This window comes from Microtus oregoni, unplaced genomic scaffold (assembly GCF_018167655.1).
Source record: "Microtus oregoni isolate MIOR12 unplaced genomic scaffold, Mior012 000053F_ref0000044, whole genome shotgun sequence".
In the NCBI taxonomy this organism is placed as follows: Eukaryota; Metazoa; Chordata; class Mammalia; order Rodentia; family Cricetidae; genus Microtus; species Microtus oregoni.
This window is the reverse complement of record NW_024543829.1, coordinates 9,967,914-9,990,544: the sequence shown is the minus strand read 5'-3', so window position 1 is coordinate 9,990,544 and position 22,631 is coordinate 9,967,914.

Genomic DNA, 22,631 nt, shown 5'->3' with positions numbered 1-22,631 from the left:
CTATAGTATGTATTTTATAGACCGAAAAGACATTTATTTATCCCAGGTAAACTCTCACGCAGTCCACAGGAGACGTGGGACAGATGATCAGTGTGTGGCTATTGTGTTGGGAACCTCGGGGCAGTGTGGATGGCTGTTGGGAAGGGGGTGCGAACATACCAACCTAACACAAGCTAGAGTCACCTGGATTGAGGGACCCTCAGCTGAGGAACTGCTTCCATCAGACTGGCTGTGGGCATATCTGTGGATTGATGTAGGAGGGCCCAGCCCACTGTGTGCAGTACCGTTCCTGGGAAGGTAGGTGGTCCTGGGCTGTAGAAGAAAGCAAAAAAGGCAATAAAAAGTGTTCTCTCTGTCCCGTGCTTCAGTTACTGCCTCCAGGTTCCTGTCCTGACTTCCCTCCGGGATGGACTCAAACGAGGAAGCTAGAATAAGCCCTTTCTTCCCCAGCTAGGCTCTGTCAGTGTTTCAACACAGCAAGAGAGACATAACTTGGACAAGGTGGAGCAGACTTCACGTCACCACTCTGAACACATGGACGCAAGGAGTCCTGAGCACAGCACAATAAATGAAACAAAGACACAGGCATTTAAAAAAATAGCAAAGTACATTGAGAAGGTTTGTATACGACTGGACCGTAGTTCGCTTGTTGCACACTTTCCCAGGATTCCTGAGGCCCAGGTTACACAACAACAGTCACGGAAACACAAAGTGTGGAAATACAAGTTTACATTGGTCGATGTTAAACAGGGCGAGAGAGCCTGTAGGGAGGAAGGGGTGCGGAGAACTACTGAGGAGCTGTGTGTCAGTGCTGCGCAGTGATAAACACGCCACTTCCACGCCACTCTGAGGCAGAGCAATCAGAGGTGAGATGCCTGGCAGCCAGAAAGGGTTCTAGCCTGGTGTCCCAGCTGAGCCAGGTGTGGAAGAGCAAGGTTAATGATTGCCAGGTGGGTTCTTGAGCTGTTTGGATGCACTTGGATGCTTCTAAGGCAAGAGGTTCTCAGCCAGCTCATTAGAGACATCGGAGGAGAGATTAAAAAAAAAAAATAGCACCACAGGTCCCACCCTAGAGAGTCAGCTTAAAGCCACCTCTGGGCCCGAGAACAGTGTGTTCTCAGAGCCCCAGGTGACTCTAATGTGCATCCAAAATTCATGGCCATTGCTTTTGGCTTTTGCCTTTTTCTCCCTAGTTGTAAATACCACATTCTTTGGCCTTTTCAAGGCCATTGCTAAATCAAGTTTTTTTTTTCCTTCTGCCAAATGTCTGTTTCATTATTAACAGAGAACATCAATGATAACAAAACTCATTTAGTTATACATATGAATCATTTGTGGGGCTGCTTGTGTGTTTAGGCTGAGCACGGCGTAATTCTGGGGGATGTATCCACTAAGTAGGATATACAGACTACCCCCTCCACAGTCAATCAGTGTTATAGCCTGTGGCATGTAACCCTGAGTGTTCACAGAGTGCCACGTTCAGGACTCGAGCACATCGATGACCAAGATGGATCATTTGTCCGGTATGCAGCTTCCATGAAGTGTGACAGTTCTGGGCTGGGAGCTCAGGTCAGGGCGCCTTGCACAGTCTTGGGGGAAATGGAGGGTTTGCTGGAAGAATTGACATTTTAACCTGAGTCTGAAGAATGAGAATTGGAGGCAGGAGGTGGAAGAGTAGAGGACCAAGGGACTATCTCTAAAAAGCTAGGAGCCTCACCACGCTCTCAGCACTACAAAGGAACTGGGTGAGACTCTAGAGCAGTAGGAAAAGTCTTGGGATTTTGTTATTTTGCTGTGTAGTCCTGGGACTCAGGAATACCAGGTAACTTTTGAACTACAATCCAGCCCTTTATGTGTTTTGTAAATTTTGTAACGTATTTTGTCATATTTTGCTACTTTTTAATGCCTTCATCGTTATTTATTGTGTCGTATTCAGGACTCTTTGCAACTGTTGGTTTTTTACTGCATCCATGTTGCTACAGTGTAATTCTGTTAACTTTGTCCTGGTTAGAACGCTGTAGCTGTGTTAAAACAATGGTCACAGCGGCTCAGTGAGAGACACTGAGTAACGCTGACTTTCTCACATGGGGGATGGGCATCCAGTTGTCATAAATGGAACTTGGAAGCTCATTCTAACAAATGGAATGGACCACAGAAGTCAGTGCAGGAGACAGGTTATGGGGCTGTTGCATAGACCTCGGGGACACGGGGACAGGGGACTTGGTGGTAGCTCAGATGGGGTCAGCAACTTGTGAAAGGAGAGATGTTTGAGAATGACGGAAGGGGAGAATTAGCTGGGTCCAGCTTAGGAGAGGATTGGCCCTACTTAGAGGTGAGGCCGCCTGCTAAGACAAGACAGAGAAGAACTGGTTGGAGGAAGGTGGGACTGTGTTCTGAATGTGTGGGTTCAGGCAGGCTGGTTCATCCCTTGCACTATTCATCCTCATCTGCTGCTTAGCCAGAATCTCCGGGGCACAAAGGAGAGCAAAGCCAAAAGGCCCCCTGGAAACTGAATGTTGTTGGGGGTGGACCCTGTGCTCAGAACAGTAGAAAGGAATGGACTAAGCAAGAGCAGCACGAAGAGAGTGAGCTCGCTGTGCTCATCATTTCGGTAGCTGAGAAAGAGACAGTGTTTGGTTCCCAGGACCATGAAGCACTATCTCCAGGGAGAGCCAGTCTACCTTTCTGAGCTTCCTGCCTCTGTGTGTGAAGTGGAGCGGTATGAACGTCCCCTGTTGCTCTGCTCTGCAGTGTATTCCCCATTCACTGAGCATGTAAGAAGCCCCTCTACACCAGATGCTGTTCTGGATACAGCTGCTCAGTTGGACACAGCCCAGGAGGTCTGTGTGCTCCTGAGGTTCTTCACATGGTAAGAGAGAAACAGTGACTAGGTTAAAGTGCTAATTGTGCCATGCCCACTGTGGTCAGCACTGTGAGAAGGAAGAGTCTGTGAGAGGCAGAAGTGCCAGGAACATAGGAGGTGCTAAAGAGGTGGGACTTAACAACCATTCTTAAGGAAGATGCTTGGTGGGACCACACTTGGCAAAGTGGGAAAAGATATTTTATCTTCAGTATTTGTGGAGTTCTTCTCTGCTGTTTCCTGCCCCTGGGAACTAAAAAACTGTGGTACCTAGTCCTTCCCCCCCTCATTAAAAGGGAGGGTTAAAAGGGCTGAAAAGTTGGGTCTATAGACTATTTCTTCTGGCCTCTGTGGGCACCTGCATGCAGGTGGTGCATGTAAGCACACACACATACACACACACACACACACACACACACACACACAAACCAAATGGCATGCAGATCGGGCTAGAAGTATAACTTAATGGCTGGGCCTACCACGTCTTGAAACCTCTAGTCTGATCTACAGCACTGCAGCAAACAAACAGCATGAATTGGCCCTGACCAGCACATTAGACGTTTGAAGGAAAAAGGGAACAGATCACAAGGAAAGGGGGCCTTATTTTCAGGCCTTCAGTGGGAGAGGGCTTTGTCCAGCGTATCGAAGACATATGAGCTCATTCTTGAACTTCCTCCGTGGAAGAGTGAAGGTTCTCTTAAGGTTTCCTCTGCATGCCTTCATTAGTTAGGAACGGCGGTCACGGCACGAAGGCGCTTTGCTTGTGGTGGTAACCGGTGCACTGGGTTGGTACCATTTCTTTTTTTAAAATTGGAGCCATAGTGGCCCAAGGCTGCCTCACTTGGCAGGAGAGTTAGTCAGGGTGAGCTAGGAGTGAGTAGGAGAGGCTTTCACAGCTATCAGCTAAGGATAGCTTATCTCTGATAACACCCCCTGTGGGGATAGCTCCTTTGCTGATCTCTGATAACACCCCCTGTGGGGTAGCTCATTTGCTGCAGCCCAGGACTTGACACCCTCTGAAGCTGTGATCTATTAACCAGCTTACAGGAAAGGAAATGGGACTCAAGCTTCAGCAGCTCACGCGAGGTCTCAGAACCATGAAGTGACCGTAATTTCTCAAAGCCTTCTTACCACACTAAGATGCCATGAGAAAGGGACGGGGATGGTGTGGCAAAGGGGAACTGAGCTACGTGCTGGCACTGGCTCAAGAGCTGGGGCCTTTCCCTACAGAAATGTTGTTCAGATCCGGGGTGAGGGGTGGGGTGGCGCATGCCTTTAATTGCAGCACTCTGGAGGCAAAGGCAGGTGGATCTCTAAATTTGAGGCCATCTTGGTCTACAAAGAAGAGGCCAGAATACCAGGACTATTACACAGAGAAACCCTGTCTCGAAAAACCATACACACACACACACACACACACACACACACACACACAAGGAAGAAGAGAAATATCGGTCAACACAGCCGTGTGTGTTTCAGCACCCTCTGAGTGCACACCTAGGTGGAGTGAGGGACAGTGTGACCAGGCCCAGCACAGAAGCAAGGCAGCACTGCGGCCAGCATGGGCCTGAACAAACACTGCCAGAAAGGGATGGGCAGGGTGGTGCAGCTGCAGCTGCTCTGCCAGAGTCAACCTGTGCAGGGTGTATGGTGCATGTACGTGCATGAGCAACGGAGCGTGAACAACAGCTTCTGTGTGTGGGAGGAAAACAGTATGTCTGCGTGTGGATGTGGGATTGCCAGTGAGCGGGTGTGGCTTTGCATATAAATATGCCAGAGAACAAGTGTGACGGGAGCATGTGAGCGGGGGTTATGGATTTAGGCCTGAGAGTATGCATGCATACGTGTGAATCTGAGCATGTGTGCGTGTCAACATGCTTGTGCAAAGAGGCTCAAGTCCAAGGGGGTTTGGCTGTCCTCAGTCCTCAGAAGTGTATCGACTCCTGCCTGACTTGAGCACTGGAATCTGCTTCTTTTTTTTTTAGTTTTCTTTAGGGGGTGGGGGCAGAAGAAACAGAACCAGTGTGATTCCTCCGAGCCACTAATCCCCTGGAGAAAAATTCCTACGCCCCAGCAGGTGTCATTTAGAGCCTTTCTCAATTAGCAATCATAACACCCAGAGCTTTGAACACTTGTTGTATGTTTATTTTTCTGTTCGAGTTCACTCTGTTAGTGCCCATAACCAGCCAAGTTCAAACAGCCTCTGTCTGGCTGCAGTGAAGACAATTGCCTTTCAGTATCAGCTCCGGCACATATAACTAGACAGAGGCGGGATTCAGCCTCCACCATCTCTGTGTTCTACGATTTGTTTGGGTTTTTCAAAACAGGGTGTTTCTCTGTAAAGCCCTGGCTCTCCTGAAACTCACTCTGTAGACCAGGCTGGCCTTGAATTCGTAAAGATCCGGCCTCTGCCTCCAGAGTGCTGGGATTAGATGTGTGTGCCACTACCCACCGCCCAGTGTGATCTGTTGTTTTTAAAACCATGATTTTGTGTCAGCTTCTGATGTGAAAAAGCCCACTCCGCCAAAGCCACAAATGCTCAGATAAAAACTCATCACTTGGTTGTGGAGACGGCTTGGCAGGTAAAGGCACATATTTCTAAACCCTGACCGTGAGATCAGTCCCTGGAGCCGGGCAATGGTGGCACACGCCTTTAATCCCAGCACTTGGGAGGCAGAGGCAGGCGGATCTCTGTGAGTTCGAGACCAGCCTGGTCTACAGAGCTAGTTCCAGGTCAGGCTCCAAAGCCACAGAGAAACCCTGTATCGAAAAACCAAAAAAAGAAAAGAAAAAAGAAAAAGAGATCAGTCCCTGGAACCCACATGGTAGAGGAGAAGACTTGCTCTTGCTAGTTGTACACAAACAATTTTTATTTTTTAAGAAACTCATCTCAAAAGAAGAGAATAATACTCCACTGTAGCACGATTTCGAATTGGTCATCATAATAAAATCCTGAAGTCAGATATTAGGGGTGAAAGCTGAAAGATCAGAGAAGCAGAACAGCCAGCCACTAGTTCTTACCTCTACCAGATCCTCAGACCCAACGGGGTATCCTGTCTTTACCAGTCCTCAGACTGAATGCCCTGAGCTCTTGTCTCCTCCTGCCTTATATTCCTCTCTCTGCCCAGCCATATCCCTTCCCATCTCCACCTCCCTAGTGCTGGGATTAAAGGTGTGAGCCACCACCTCCTGCCTCTGTTTCTCTTTTAGACAGATTCAATCTCGGGTAGCCCAGGGTGGCCTTGAACTCACAGAGATCTGCCAGCCTCTGTCTCCCGAATGCTGGGATTAAAGGTGTGTGCCACCACTGCCTGGCCTCTATGGTGTGGCTAGCTCTGCACTCTGGTCTTCAGGCAAGCTTTATTTGTGAGATCACAAACAGAGTATCACCACACTTTTCTGCTTGTGCTGCGTTATTCAGCTTTGGCTTCCGGTGACATGGAACTGCTGCTGTGCAATACCGGTAGGAATATGTCTTCAGTAGCTGCCTCAGAGAGCCATCACGGGGCATGTGTCAGCCCGGGTTCAGTCCCCAACACTAGAGGAGAAGGGTGTGTTGCGTGGAAAGTGACACTCTGTGCAATCTATTGTGCAGTTTGCTTTCATCCAGGCCTCAGTTTCCCTCATCAGTTAAGACAAAGATTAAAGAACAGGGCTGGCAAGATGGCACAGAGGTTAAGTGCACTAGTTGTCTCTTGCAGAGGACCTGTGTTCAATTCCCAGCAACTTACAGCTGTCTGTAGCTCCAGTTCCAGGGGATCTGACACCTTCATGCACATAAAATAAAGTCAAATAAATTATTTAAAAAACAAAAGATTGAAGAACAAACAACATGCTTACTGGCATGCCTGGCACCCAGTGAGGACTGTCCTGCTGTGTTGTTGGTTTCGCCCCTGGGTTGGAATTCAAATTATACTTCCTTTGCCAGTTGTGACTTGGCTAGGCCCTGATCTAGGAGGAATTTTTAACCTTCTATAGTCCAGTGGAAAGAGAGAAGATGCGGTTCTCATACCAGAATTTGGTGTCCAAGAGCCCAAGAAAGCCTGGTCTCCTGCAGCAGACTGTCCTCAACTTGTTTCTCCATCCCCTGGTTTTGGCTTTGTTTCCAAGTTCATTTGCATGGGTTGTTTTGGTTGTGGGCCCAGGGACCACCATTCATGGTTAAGCCTAGCAGATGCTTGTTGTAGGCTAGCCCCAAAGCAGCAGGAGGCATGGTCCTTGAAGTCCTCTGGGCCCTTTCCTGAGGTCCACTTGAGTTCTGTTGCTCTCTGAAGAGCAAGAGATCTTGAAGATAACATGTCTCAGAGAACACTGGAAGCCTGCCTGTTAGACACAGTCTGAGCACAAACACCTTCCCTGAAATGCCTGGATGTGCAGTCACCAGAGCCTTGTGTCTGCCTGTGTCTCCAGGGATACGTGTACGGTGACTTGTCATCACCCAGTCTTCATATGTGGCCTAGTGCTCAGGAGAGTTCCACTTAGCCCTAAAGCCCATTCCAGAGCCTGGGGTCTGTCTCCCAGGTTTCATTTGGTGTTGCTTCAGTACCGTCTGCACAGACCAGCAGCCATTGGTCCAGTCCTGTCCAGTACTGTCTTCCACGTCTATGCCTGTCTCCACACCTCTCCTTCCATGCAGCAGGCGCCTTAGCCTTGCACCTCCGTTCTCACCTAGTGCCCAGGCCCCCCCAGTGCCTGGCAGTCAGTAGGTATCTCAGTCCGTGTTGAAGCGGGCACATACACAAGTGTGCAAAAGTGTAACACAGCATGAGAAATCTCTAAGGATTTTAAGGTGATTCCATATGACACAGTCAAAGACACAGCGGCTGTGATGGCCCTAGCAACTGAGGCATTGAAACAACAAGCAGAGTCCAAGTGTCCCCCTCTCACTGGGACCTTGTGCCGCCTCCTGTTCCCTCTTGTCTGCTCTTTCTCTTTCACTCGTCACAGAATGACTACTAAAAACGTAAAGGAACAAGGAGGGCTGACGGGCTCTGGCAGCACCATCTCTCACCGAAGTCATTAGTACGTTTACCCGGGTGTGACTTAGCCTGGCCTCTTCACCAAACCAGGCCAATATATGCTGACTGGGTACCTACCATTGGACGTCCAAACCAGGTGAGACTGAGGTATGCCGGGACAGAGGGAGCTTTGGGGCCTCTTTCTACAGCCTACTTGAGATCTGTTGGTCTCTGAAGAGCGAGGACTTCAAGGCCACAAAGGGAGCACTTCTAAGTCACTGTTGGACACAGCCTGTAGTTTACCTGTGGAACAACTGTGCTGACCCTCCTGTCATGTCCATCCTGAACAGGCAGCAGGCCTGCCTATATGTCTTCCATGTGGAAGTTGTCTGTGTGTGACCTCGCCAGAAAAGAAGGCTCACAGCTACCTACCGCAGTTTCCTCTGGGTGTTCTACATTTAGAACAGCCTCAAGACTGCTGGCTGAGGAGATCAAGCCTCACAGAATACTCCAATCAATGCTTGACCATAATCCTAAATATCCTTTGGGTCCCCATAAGATTATCAGCATCCCCAATCAGCAGGAGGTAGCCTAGAAAACTATATCCACATTCCCAAAAATTATGGATATAAATGTTTGTCTTTGTTTAGCATGTTGGTTACAAGTTGTTATGAATAATAGTCAGGAAGAAAGCTAAACAAAGGTGATTAGATTCAGAGTTCTTGTTTTGGAAAGAAAAAAGGGGAAATGCTGTGGGATAATGCTTTCGTACACTGTAAAGATTTGTCATTCAAAGCCATTCAAAGCTGGGCGATGGTGGCACACGCCTTTAATCCCAGCACTTGGGAGGCAGAGATAGGGGGATCTCTGTGAGTTTGAGACCAGCCTGGTTTACAGAGCTAGTTCCAGGACAGGCTCCAATGCCACAGAGAAACCCTGTCTCGAAAAACCAAAAAAAAAAAAAAAAAGAAAGAAAGATTTGTCATTCATATGGTTTAATAAAACATTGATTGGCCAGTAGCCAGGCAGGAAGGATAGGTGGGACAACCAGACTAAGAATTCTGGGAAGAAGAAAGGCAGAGAGTGAGTCACCAGCCAGATGCAGAGGAAGCAAGATGAGAATACCTCACTGAGAAAAGGTACCAAGCCACATGACTAAACATAAATAAGAAGTATGGATAAATTTAAGTTGTAAAAGCTAGTTAATAATAAGCCTGAGCTAATAGGCCAGTTTATAATTAATATAAGCCTCTGTGTATTTCTTTGGGACTGAACGGCTGCAGGACTGGACAGGACAGAAAATTCTGTCTACAGCCACCAATAACTCTAACTCCAGAGAATCAGAGCCCTCTTCTGGCCTCTGTAGGAACCTATATACAGGTTTGTACATATGCAAACATGAACACATACTCGCGTACAAATCTGTATTTTAAAAAAGATGTTCGATTCTTGAACGAGTCAAATCATTAACTTCTATTTTATCTTTCAGATCAATCAAAAACTGCCTTATTTTTGGTGCATTATGGAGGTACAGGCTTGTAGTCTCAGTACTCCAGAAGCTGCAGTAGGGAGGTGGTGAGTTTGAGAAACTCTCTTTGTTCTTTGAGAAAGGGTTTTTCTATGTAGTCCTAACTATCCTGGGACTTTCTCTGTAGACTAAACTGGCCTCAAACTCACAGAACTGTTGCTGACGCAGCCTCCAGAGTGCTGGGATTAAAGGCCTGGCCCACAACCCAACCTAGGGAATCTCTCTTAAGAATCAACCCGGGGCAATGGTGGTGCACTTAATTCTAGCACTTGGGAGGTAAAGCAGGTGGGTCTCTTAGTTCAAGGTCAGCCTGGTCTACAAAGTTAGTTCCAGCCCTGACTATACAGAGTCAAAAAACAAAGGAAAGAAACAAAGGAGGAAGGAAGAAAAGAAGGAAGAAAGGAAGGAAAGGAAGGAAGGAAGGAAGGAAGGAAGGAAGGAAGGAAGGAAACAATAGCAAAGGTATCTGGTTTTAATTTGCTTGAGGTCAAGATTAAGATTTCAAGAGGATTGCAGTTGCTTTCTCTTGTTACTTAAGAACAGATCGGGACTATAGCAGACGTGACAGGAATGAATTCCATCTGTTGCTTGTAACTGTGGTTGTAGTGGTGGGTGATAGTGACTTAGAACCCTGAACAGGAAAAGCTGGGCTATGGAAGAGCAAGGAGGGCATCAAGTCAGAGAGTCTGAGGACATTCTCTGCGTCCCTCAGCTCTGCAGCCACACCACTTTGGTTCTTTGCAGCCAGAGCAGAGGAGACATTGACTTTACCTTGAGTAGTAAGCCGACAGTGTATGATCCTCAACAGACAAGAAACCAAATTCTCAAAACAGTGCTTTGAAAAGGGCTTCTCGCTGGGCACAGGTGGCACATGCCTTTAATCCCACACTTGGGAGGCAGCAGCAGGAGGATCTCTGTGAGTTCAAGGTCAGCCTGGTCTGCAAAGCCAGTTCCAGGGCAACCAGGACTACAAAGAAAAACCCTGTCTTAGAAAACAAAAACAAAAAAGAAAGAAAAGAAAGAATGATAAGGGCTCCTTGGAGGTACACATGGCTTGTGCGGCCCCTGTTGTGGCATCTAGACTTCTTTGGAGCAGGAGATTTTCCCAGGCTTCCAGCAAGAAGCCACCCCTTACACGGCCAGTTGATCTTACTGTTCCCCTCCATATGTATTTTATTCTGGTAGTGAACACTGAACCCAAAGGCATGGGGATTTCTCCTTGTCAAACAGGGAAGGAGGCCTTGAGGGTGACATCTGTCAACCCTTTGATGGCCAGGGTTGATTTGACTGATCTGGCTGGCTGACTGGATGTCCCCTTCTTCCCTCACGGCTCTCTGATGGTGAAGAGAACCTTCCCGAAACGGACAAGGATGGTCTTCAGTCAAGGATACAGAGTAGCTGTGCTCCCTTCCAGAACCTGCAAACAAGTCCTCGAACGAGGAAGGAATCTTGGGACTGTAAAATGTGTGTGCAGTGTGTCTGTGTGTGTGGTATGTGCATGGTATGTGTGGTTGTGATGTGTGTGTTTGTGGAGGGTGGAAGGTGTGATGTGTATATGTGGTGTGTGTTTGTGTGTGCGGTGTGTTTGTGTGGTGTGTTTGTGGAGGGTTAAAGGTGTGTAGGGGTATGTTGTATATGTGTGATGATGTGTGTTACTTATTCATATTTGTATATTTGTTAGTGCCCAGGGTCTTCCACACACTAGAAACTCTGAGCAACCTTCTCTGCTCAGCAGATATGTGCTGAGTGCGTCCTGTATGAGGTGTGTTTAGAGTACTTTATTGCAGTGCACAACGCCTGTCTGTGTTCTATGCGCTACCATACAGTTCCCAAGCTTCGGCAAGGGGCTGGAGGCTGAAACACACAAACATACACATACAGAGAGACAGAGAGGGGCTGGAGAGATGGCTCAGAGGTTAAGAGTTAAGAGCATTGCTTGCTCTTCCAAAGGTCCTGAGTTCAATTCCCAGCAACCACATGGTGGCTCACAACCATCTGTAATGGGGTCTGGTGCCCTCTTCTGGCCTGCAGGCATACACACAAAATATTGTATACATAATAGATAGATAGATAGATAGATAGATAGATAGATAGATAACAGAGAGACAGAGACACGGACCTCTAGTCACTGGTAAGAAGCCCTTTCTTCAATAGCACCACGGAGGCTTATATACCCAACACAGTCAGGTGGGCCAACAGGTGAAAACCTTATCCTCTGATCCTCAAGGCAAGGCAACACGTGCTCGTGAAGCAGAGCTGGTAAACAACTTTGACACAGCTTTCAGTAACTCAAATCAGAAGCAAAGTAAAGATCTCTAGCAGGGAAGAGCAGCTGGAGGCCAGGACTCCAAATGGTCCCAACACTTTATGTTGGGTCCGGATTCTCCTTCTCACCTCTTTCTCTCAAATCCCTCTTTCCTTCCTCCAGCTCTCAGTCACAGTCTCATTCTGAGATTTTTGGAGGCAAGGTCATCATTTTGGACAGAGGTAGAGGTAAGGACTGATTTTCTTTTCTGACTTTCAGGTTGAACCCCGATATCTGACTCTGGTTTTTATTAATCGTGCTACAGGCGTTAGATTACAGTTGTACCCCTCTCAGCTGGTTGTAAAACAAGCAAGTGTCTGCACTCAGGCAAATAGAAGAAACCAGCCCCTTGCCCTCTAGAGAGCGTAGAGGGAATGAGGTGTGGGGGGAAAGGGGTGCTGTCTTCCCATGCTGGTCTGGATAGAAGACCTCACACCCTAAGTAAATAAATAGCCATGCAAATGCCCTATAGTGGATTCAGGACAGAATTGTATAAAACAGAAAAACAATTTGTCCCTTTGAAAAAATCAATTTGAATGGGAAAAAAAGGATTTAAAGCCCTGATGTCGCTGGAGCAGAGGGGAAGTGGGGAAGGACCATTAAATGGCTCATTTGAGACGTTTGCTTGCTGTAGCAGAGGGAAATGCAGGGAGCCCACAGGGTCAAGTTCAACAGTGCCAGCCCCTGAAAGGCACGTGCCAGGACTCCAGGGCTTGGGAGTTCAGGAACCTCCTAAGAAGCATGGAGTGGTGATTAAAGCATCCGCACCCAAAGACTGTGGCCTCAAAAGGGAAACACAGTTGGGAGTGACCTTGTCTTGGGTTCTGAAGTCTAGGGCTCAGTCTCCTGCACATTTCATTGCAGGAAGACTGAGGTTCAGCGCCCCCACCCCCATTCCTTTATTCTGGTCTTTGTTTTTCCTTCAGAGACGTCTGCTAATGACAAAGGGAGCAACAGCCAGAGGGAGGGCTTTTCCCCCTGAGACCCCTTTGTGCCCAGCGTGGGCTGGAGTCAGGGAGGGACCAGGCTCAACCTCAGGCAGACAGCCCCTGCAGAGAGAGTTCTGAGGGGTGGGGAACTGAGGGGGAGCCAGATCTAAGCAGAGACAGTGGTCAAGGTTTCTGAACCTTATTTTGGGTTTACACAGAGCGGGACAAAGCCCTGCACGGTGAAGTAGGGTCTGAGTCTCTCTTCCCTGCATTTCAGCACATGGCCTTACTTTCTCAAGCCCTAGAGGGTGGGAGAGCAGAGAGAACCGGAAGTCTTGTGCAGGAGGCCCCTTACAAACACCTCTTAAATCCCAGCCATTTTTGATCCGACGTGGTCATCACGGGTCCTTTTATAGCAGTGGGAAGGCTAATGGTCAGGCAGGGGAGGTGGCTTTTCCGTACAGCAAAGCCACGGAGGAACCACATTTCAATACAGGTTCTAGAGCCTTCCTTTTTGGTGTTGGTACCTACAACTTTCTGCATTCCCTCCCCTCACTTTGGCCTCTTTAAAAGAAGAAAAAACATACATTGCGATGGGATGGATGGCTCAGCGGTTAAGAGCACTTGCTGCTCTTTAGGGGCCTGGGATTCAGTTCCCAGCACCCACACGCTGGCTCCAGTCCCAGGAGAATCTGATGTCTTTTTCTGGCCTCCATAGGCACCGGACATGCACACAGTACACAGACATGTGTACTTATACACATAAAATAAGTAAAGTTTAAAGTATAAATAAGTTATTTAAAAACTCTGTGTGTGTGTGTGCGCGCAGAGGTCAGAGGACAGTTGTGGGAGCTGCTTTGTCCTTCCACCTGTCGGGCTCTCTCTCTCTCCTTGTTTCTGTGCACCCCAGGTTAACTGGCCAAGAGTGCATCCCAGGTCTTGCCTCCCCTTAGGAGTGCTAGCATTACAGGCGAGCCCTCTCGCATGCACGTCTAGTTTTATAAAAAGATTTATTTATCATCAGGTGGTGGTTTTGCACACCTTTAGTCCTGGCGCTCCAAAGGCAGAGACGTGCAGATCTCTGAGTTCAAAGCCACCTGGGTCAATAGAGTGAGTTCTAGGATAGCCTGGACTATGCAGAGGAATCCTGCCTCAAAAAAACCCAAACCAAAAGAACAAAAAATCAAAAGGTGGTGTATGATTCCTTGGAAAGTTAAAAGCGCACGAACTTTCACTCCTGAGTTTATATCTAAGGCAGCTGACAGCAGAATCCCAAAGAGGTGTCTGCGCTTGTGTTTATAGCAGCGTTGTTATTCCCAGTCGTTTTTCCGCTGTAACAGCGCAGATGTCCACTGAAAAGCTGAGATTCCAGGGGCTGGTGAGAGGGCTCAGCAGGGGAAAGGTGCTGGCAGCTGAGCCTGACAGCCTGATCACATGTGGACTGTGGTACCCTGCTCCCCAAAAACCAAATGCATCTTAAAACAAATAAGAAATAAAATGACGAAAAATAAAGGGGAAACAAGATTTAATTCTCAGTCCAAACAAACAAAAAATGGAGCACATGCAGTGTGAATATAATGGATTATTATTATATTATTCAACCTTAAACACAGTAGTCAGTGTGTGAAGGACAAAGCCAAGTGGGGTTGTCAGGGCTGAGGGGGAGGGAGAAACGAGTCATTTAATGGTACAAAACGTTTATTTTAAAAGACAGAAAAGAGTCTCAGAGCTGGATTGGAGATAACCGACTACATGAATAAGCATAACACAACAGAGCTATGTGCCCTTAAAGCACACTGAGATGAGTTATTATGGTACAATTTTTTTGCCACAGTAAAAATATTTTTAGGAGAAATATGTCAATAGTATTTTCATATGTCCATTACAATGCAGGTAGAAGGCCCTCTCTGAACGTGGAGCCGGCAATCTGCCAGGTATAGCTTGACTCATCCATTTTTCTCTGGCCTTTCTAGGCAGGGGACCCCACCTCGGGCTTTGTTAGTTCTGCAAACCTGGCCCCGAAAGCAAGGCCTCAGCACAGAATGCTGAATGCTCACTGGCGGAGAAAACCAGAGCCGCCTGGCTGAACCTGCATCAGCAGTCACAGGCAACAGGAGGGGCAAGCTGGACCCGAGGCAGAGACTGGTCCTCAGCCTTCTGGGCTGCTGTCTCCCTGAGGACACCCGAGGCTCCTGTACCTGCCTGCTCAGCCAGGGCAGGATCAGAAATATCCAAGAGGGAAACTGCTGCCTCCTGACTGGGCGGGTGTGTAGATATTTTTCTGCCATTTCCTAAACAATACAGCTATTGGCATATTTACATCATAGACAGTTAAGTCCCTAGAGTGGACATCACATGAAGTGTACAGGAAGATGTGTGCTGGCTACGTGCAAATCCTAGAGTATTTTACCCAAGGGACTGAAGCATCTACGGTCTAGAAACGGGCAGGGGTGGGTTGAGTTCTGGAATCATCCTCAGGATGCTGCAGAGGAATGACCCCATCTCTGATCCCAGCGGAACCTACTCTGCCTAAAAGTAATTTCAACACAATGAGCAGCTCCCAAAACCTGCCCTCTCAGCCCATCCAGTTGATTAGCCCACTTCACAGAGAGCTGTCTCCTCGCACAATTATCTGTCATTATCCGTATATTTCCTTACCCTTTTAATTAGCTGATAATGCCCCGGGTAAACAAAGCCTGCCCTCTGACTCCAGATGTGCACAAAGCAAAGCCCCCCCTTTCTTCTCCTTCTCCTTGGGGGTCTTTGCACCAAATTTACACCGCTTCCCAAGGTGTAGAAAAGGTAAACACAGTCTTGTTTGGGGTCTATCCTGCAAATACATTTTTTGGGGGCAGAAACACAACAAAGTGCCAGAAAATGAACCCCAAAAGTCCTTGTCCCAGGCTGCAACAATCTGAGGGAACAAGAGTGCTAATGAGAGAAAACAATAACCAAGAAAAAGGCCCCCTCAGGCTTTTAACTGGAGAGATAAGAAAAGGACCAGTTGGCCCGTTTTCCCTTGCTTTCTGTGTCCTTGAGAAGGTAAGGAGTTTTAAAATTCATGTTAAATTTTACCTAAGTAGGTATTCAGGTCATCACAAATAGGGTCCCCCATGGCAGAGTGAATTTCCACAGATACACTGAATTCTGATGCAGGAACTTTATGCCAAATTAAATTTTTGAAGTCAAGATGAGATGGCACACACACATCAGTGACTAGAAACACAATTAACATACAAACAAGCTGGGCAGTGGTGGCGCAGGCCTTTAATCCCAGCACTTGGGAGGCAGAGGAAGGTGGATCTCAGTGAGCTCGAGGCCAACCTGGTTTATAGAGTGAGTTCCAGGACAGACAGCCAAGGCTACACAGAGAAACTGTTTTCACAACCAAAAAACAATAACAAAACAAAACAAAGCAAAAAATCGCACACCTAAGTGATGCTTAGCAGTGTGTGTGTGATGTGTGTGTTCCTTAGTGAATCATATACAGCCGTCTAGTGAGAGTCCACGCATCTCAGCGAAATGTCAATCACTCCTAGGGCACAGTCCCTCACTGGACCTTGCCAGCCTGTCTCTGAACCACCTCTTAGCACACAGGGATTAGAGAATAAGCATATCCACCATCTACACAGGGGGACTCCAACCCCACTTATTGGAACAAACTCTACCTCCTGTTGATTCTAAATGTTGCTTCAAGGTTAAAATGAGCAAGATTAATAAATGGTTTAGAGATGGTGGACAGGAAATAATTTGAAATGGAAGTGAGTCAGGAGTAGTTACTGTATCTTTCAACAGTGGTTACTGGAAAGATTCTGTTATTTTTTTTTTTTAGAAAAATTAAGAAATAAAATTCTTGCAGCATAGATAGCTTCAAAACATCTGTCCTCCACACACCAGCTGCAACAAACCACCACCACCTGAAAATAAACAATAGTAATGACATCTGTCCTCCACACACCAGCTGCAACAAACCACCACCACCTGAAAATAAACAATAGGAATGCACACATATTTGAGTTGATTGATAAATATCGCACACAGAAATCTCTTAACATTCATGTTTTCATTTGATCCATAGGAAGTTCAGGCTGGGATGAGATTCCTGGGTGGAAGGACCTGGTCACTTCTGATATGGCAAGATGGCTGATGTCAGGCCCTTAGAGGGAACAAAAATTTATTTCAACCCATGGTTTCAGACACACAGAGCATCATGGCAGGAACACACACACACACATACACACATACACAGTATGAAATGAGTCCTTTTCTGTGTCCCCAGCCAGCTCCCAGATAATGACACAGAGACTTCTTACTAATTATAAAAGCTAGGCATACAGCTTAGGCTTGTTCCTAACCAGCTCTTATAACTTAACTCATTTATATTAATCCACGTTCTATCATGCGGCATTACCTCTCTTCTATTTTGCACTTCCTGTTTCTTCCCTGTGTCTTCTTGTTTCTTCTGCATTTCTCAGTTCCTCCTCCTCTTTCTATTTCCTGAACTATTGTGTATCTATTCAGCTTTTTATTACACCAATCAGCAATACATCTTCACACAATGTACAAATATCCCACCACAAGCGCACCTGTGCTAGCTGGCTTTTTCTTGTATTACTCGGTGTTCTCTAGGGAACAAAAGCAACAACATGAATGTATATCACAGAGGAGATAATTGGATTGCATTATATAGCACAGGCTGGGTTGTTCAACAAGGGCCCTCTGTATACCAGAGAGTCTGAGCATCAGTAGCTGCTCAGTCCCAGAGGTTGAATACTCCCAGAGGATTCCTGGAGAGAGGCTGGAGTAGCTGAAGCCCAGAGGGAGTAGAAGCAATGGGATAGTAAAAACTGGCAGGAAAAGCAGCAACACTTTCCATCTGAGCTGCTGCCCACTGTGAGGGTGGGTCTATCCACCTCAAGAAACCAGTCCTTGTAGGAAATAACTCATTAACTCTCCTGGGAGTGCATCTCTTAGTTGATCCAAATTCATTCAAGATGACCTGTTGGAGGCTGCTTGTTCGTCACTGCTTGGCCCATTAGCTCTAGCTTCTTATTGGCTAACTCTTACATATTAATTTAACCCATTTCTATTAATCTGTGCATTACCATGAGGTTGTGGCCTACAACAAAATTTCAGCATGTTTGTCTCTGGCAATGGCTCCATGGCTTCTCCCTGACTCTGCCTTCTTCCTCTCAGCATTCAGTTTAGTTTTCCCTGTCTAGCTAAGTTGTGCCCTGCTATAGGCCCAAAGGTTCCTTATATTAACCAATGGTATTCACAGCATACAGAGCGGAATCCCATATCAACGATCATCACAGCCACCATGTCTCAAGGTCCGTTTCTAGACACATGCTGGGGAAGTTGATTTAAGCTCTGAACAGTGGGCTTCTCTGTATGACAAGGATCTTGTGTCCTTTATTTTTGCAAAGAAATGGGCATTCTTACAGTGATCCCAGTTTCCCCTCATTAAGGATTAAAGGCGCAGAGTAGAAAACAGATGTTAGGAAAGCAATAGAGGAGAGTTAGAGATGGCGACTTAAGTCTAGCCCGGGGCTGAGGAGGCACAGTGTGAGCAGAGGTTGACCAGCAAGGACAACCTGTTATTGCCCTGTCATCTGGGTATTCATATTCAATATGATTTTGCTTTTGTTTTTTCTCAAGACAGGTCTCACTATGTAGCTCTGACTAACCTGGAGCTCTCTATGGAGACCAGGCTGGTCTTGCCTCTCTCTGCTGGGATTAAAGGCATTCACAACTTCCATCCCGCTTTTTTTTTTTCCAGCTGAAATTTAACTTAAAATGCTTGTTTTAACCTTTAAGAAGTCATTAAGTGTGTCCACAATACATACTCCCAGCCACACTGGCTCTCTCTGCCTTCCAGCCTATTGGCTACTGGAGAGACAGAGAGTCTGTCGCTAGGGTTACAGGGCTGGGCTGGCAGACCCTTCACTTCTCTTCCAGACTGACTTTGCAGTGGCTGAGACAGGGCAGGCAGAGGAGAGTGTAGGGGGCGGGGATGGCTATCCCTGCAGAAGACATAATTTGCATATTGCTTGGGGGCAATCCAGGTAGCTGGTGACTCACCAATGCTCTCCCAGATTCCCAGCAAAATTCCACTCAAAGACTTCTTTCATCCCCTTGAATTGTCTTTGATTACTGACCACTGACCACGGCTTCTAGCTCTGTTTGTTTACACACCATTCAGGGCTGGGGATCAGACTGCTTATGTCAGGGGGTGTCCTCCCACTGGGATGTAATCCCCCCTCACTCTTTTTAGTCAGGTCTTTAAGTTGATGGGTGAATACTTGGGAAATTCCTAGCAACTGAAGGACACAATCAGAGAGTTGAGACAGGAAATGATGGTAGCTCAGTTAGAAGAGAGGTGAGACACAGAAGTCAGAAGAAACAGAATTTTTATAGTAAAATAATTTTGGGGGCTGGAGAGATGGCTCAGTGGTTGAGAACACAGCTTGCTCATCCAAAGGTCCTGAGTTCAATTCCCAGAAACCACATGGTGGCTCCCTCTCCTGACCTGCAAGCATTCATGCAGACAGAGCATTGTATCCATAATAAATAAATCTAAAAAAAAAATTTCTATAATAAATTCATTTCTTATAATAAGTAATAAAATAAAGTTATAATCATTAAGGAATCAGAACAAAATCTTTTCATAAGAAACAGAGGGCCAGTCAGGCTGTGGTGGCCCACCAAAGGGATCCCTAAGTTCAAAGTCAACTTGGTTTGCATACCAAGTTTGAGTTCAAGGACAGTCAGGTCTATTACACAGAGCAACACTGTCTCAAAAAACATGCAAACAAAAAAGAAAAGGAAGGTTTTTTTTTTAAATATTTATTTATTTATTATGTATACAATATTCTGTCTGTGTGTATGTCTGCAGGCCAGAAGAGGGCACCAGACCTCATTACAGATGGTTGTGAGCCACCATGTGGTTGCTGGGAATTGAACTCAGAACCTTTGGAAGAGCAGGCAATGCTCTTAACCACTGAGCCATCTCTCCAGCCCCGAAAAGGAAGTTTTAAAAAATATTTTTTTTCTGGTATTTTTGATTCATCCCCATTTTATAATTCATTATTTCTTTCTTCCTTTTTTGAGACAGGGTCTCCCTATGTAGCCCTGGCTGACCTGAAATTCACTGTGTAGACCAGGCTATCCTGGAACTTGCAAAGATTCACCTGTCTCTGCCTCTTAAATGCCTGCTCTAAAGGTGTCCCTCACCGTCCGTTCTTTAATTCATGATTTCTGGCAGCACACTCATACTTGTGATTTAAAGGTCCCAAACTTGGCAGGGTAGTGGTGGAGCCTTTAATCCCAGCACTCAAAAGGCAGAGGTAGGCAGATCTCTGGGAGTTGAAGGCTCAGCCTGGTGTACAAGAGCTAGTTCCAGGTTCCAGGACAGGCTCCAAAGCTACAGAGAAAAAAAAAAAAAACAACAAAAGTCCCAAACTTTTCTCTTCGCCTGTGGCCTCCAGACCTCACCCAGACCACACTGAACCTCTGGAAGAGCCCGGATGAAATTAGGCAGGGAGGCCTGGGGAAGCAGGTAGGTTGCTTTATCTGTTGGGCATTGCTGAAGGTTCTCAAACAGAGAAGGGCTGTCTTCTACTATCTGGTTGTTTTTCCAGATTGAGATGTTTTCAAGATTTTGAGACATTAACAGTAAACCTGTCTCATGACAAAGCGAAGGGAACATTCTGTTCTATAGCAGCCACTGTGGTCTCTGGGTCCTTGTATTGGCATTTTATCTTGGACAAATCATCTTTCTTCAGTTTCTTCAAAGCTGATTAGACCATCAAAGCAATGGTGATAATAATAACTTCCCTAGGGACTAGAGGGACTTAGTGGCTAAGAGCACTGACTGCTCTTCCGAAGGACTTCAGTTCAGTTCCCAGCAACCGCATGGCAGCCCACAACTGTAACTCTTCTGGGGGACCCGATTCTCCCATACAGACAAACTTGAAGGCAAAACACCAGTGTATATAAAATGAAATTAATTAAAAAAAATAATAACTCCCCATGGAGAGAGTCACTCTGATCAGCAGGATGAGGACGAGCCTTCACATCAAGGATTGGCAGTGCAGAGGGTAAACATGTCCTGCACCTCCCAAGCTGAACTTCTTTCAAGGCCTTACTCAAATTGTGATTCCTCTGAAACTAAATTTTTAAAAAGATTTATTTATTATGCATTTCATGTGTATGTCTGCATGCATGCATGCACGCACACCAGAAGAGGGCATTGGAAACCACTGGACTATAGTTATAGAAGATTGTGAACCTTCTTGTGGGTGCTGGGAATTGAACTCAGGACCTCTGAAGAGCAGCCAGTGCTTTTAACCAATGAACCCTCCAGCTCCCATGAAACCATCATTTATTTTATCTTATTAGTTTTTTTTTTTTTTTTTTTTGAGACAGGGTTTTGCTGTGTGTAATTCCTGGCTGTCACGGAATTTTCTGTGTAGATCAGGCTGGCCTCAAACTCAGATCTGCCTGTTTTTGCCTCCTGAGCTATGGGAGTAAAAGGCTGTGCCACTATGCCTGGCCCCAACACATTAATTATATTAATTATGCAATCATTTTGTTGTTGTTTGTTTTTTGAGACAGGGTTTCTCTGTGTAGTCCCAGCTGTCCTGGCCCTTGCTCTGTAGCCCAGGCTGGCCTTGAACTCACAGAGATCAGCCTGCCTCTGCCTCCTGAGTGCTGGGGTTAAAGGTGTGCACCCCACCTAATTATGCAATCTTTATCCCTTCTCTGCACTGTTTGTTTTCCTCAAAGTTTTCTCTCTCTCTCTCTCTCTCTCTCTCTCTTTCTTTCCTTTCTTCCTTTCTTCCTTCCCTTCTTCCCTCCCTCCCTCCCTCCCCCCCCCCTTCATGCTGGCCTCTTTTTACCTATGCTTAGCACGTAGTGAAGACCCTAAACCTGATTCTCCTGCCTTTGTGTATCCAAGCACTGGAATTCCATCTTTTTGAAGGAATATTTCTTGCACTAATCTGTAAGATGCTACTCAGGGGTAGGAAGGGGGAGAGAAAGAAAAGGTTCTGATTTATAATGCTTTTTGATTCCTTTGGGATAAGAATGCCTTTTCCCTTAGTCCCTCCCCCCCTCTCTCCCTTCTTCCTTCTTCCTCTCCTTCCTTCAGTCTCTTTTTCTCTGCCTGGGGAACACCCACATACTAATATTTGCATGTAGATCTTTGTTCTAAGATTTTTAATTTAAGCAAGGAAAAAAATCCTCTGATCTCTTGCCTGGGGGGTGAGGCAAGGGTGGTTGCAGTATAAACTTGGCTCCAGGCTCTGAAGCTGGGAGGAGGAAGTGAGGAGATGGTATCACCTCCATGAGCAGGTGACCTTTCCCTTACTCTCCTTGTTATAGATCCAGTGTTTCAGTCCCTGATGTACCTGATCTGGAAGACTTCCTCCTTCGGTATGCTTAAAATACACCAGTATCCTGCTGTTGCAACTGAGTGGTGTGTTGAGCTGAGCTGAAGGCTGCTTCCCTCCTTCTGACTGTGACAGTCTAGAGAATTGAAAAGATGTTATGAAGGCACTGTTGAGATGGCTCCAGTAGTAAAGGAAAATCTGGGAGGGAGGGAGGGAGGGAGGGAGAGAGAGAGAGAGAGAGAGAGAGAGAGCTGGAGTTACCTGGATGGGAACAAACCCATAATAGCATAGGATAGTAGATGTCTCTGTGAGAAGCAATTAGGCCACAGCCATGTGCTCACAATGGGAAGACCTCATGAGGTCATAAAGATGGCTCCCTACAAGCCTAGAAGGGAGGCTTTAGAAGACACTCCTCCCGCTGGCACCATGACCAGACGCCCACCCTCCGGCCCTGTGAGAAAGTGCTTTTCTGCTGTGAGGCTTCTGTGTGTGGTGCCTTGCTGTGGCACGCCTAGAAAGCTCATCCAGACGGGAGCCTTCCTGGGTGGGAACCCACTAGTCCCACAGCGTTTTGTGGGTGGTACCAGGGACGGAACCTAGGGTCTCATGCATGGTAAAGATGGAACACTGCTGCCCTGACTTACACACTTCCAACC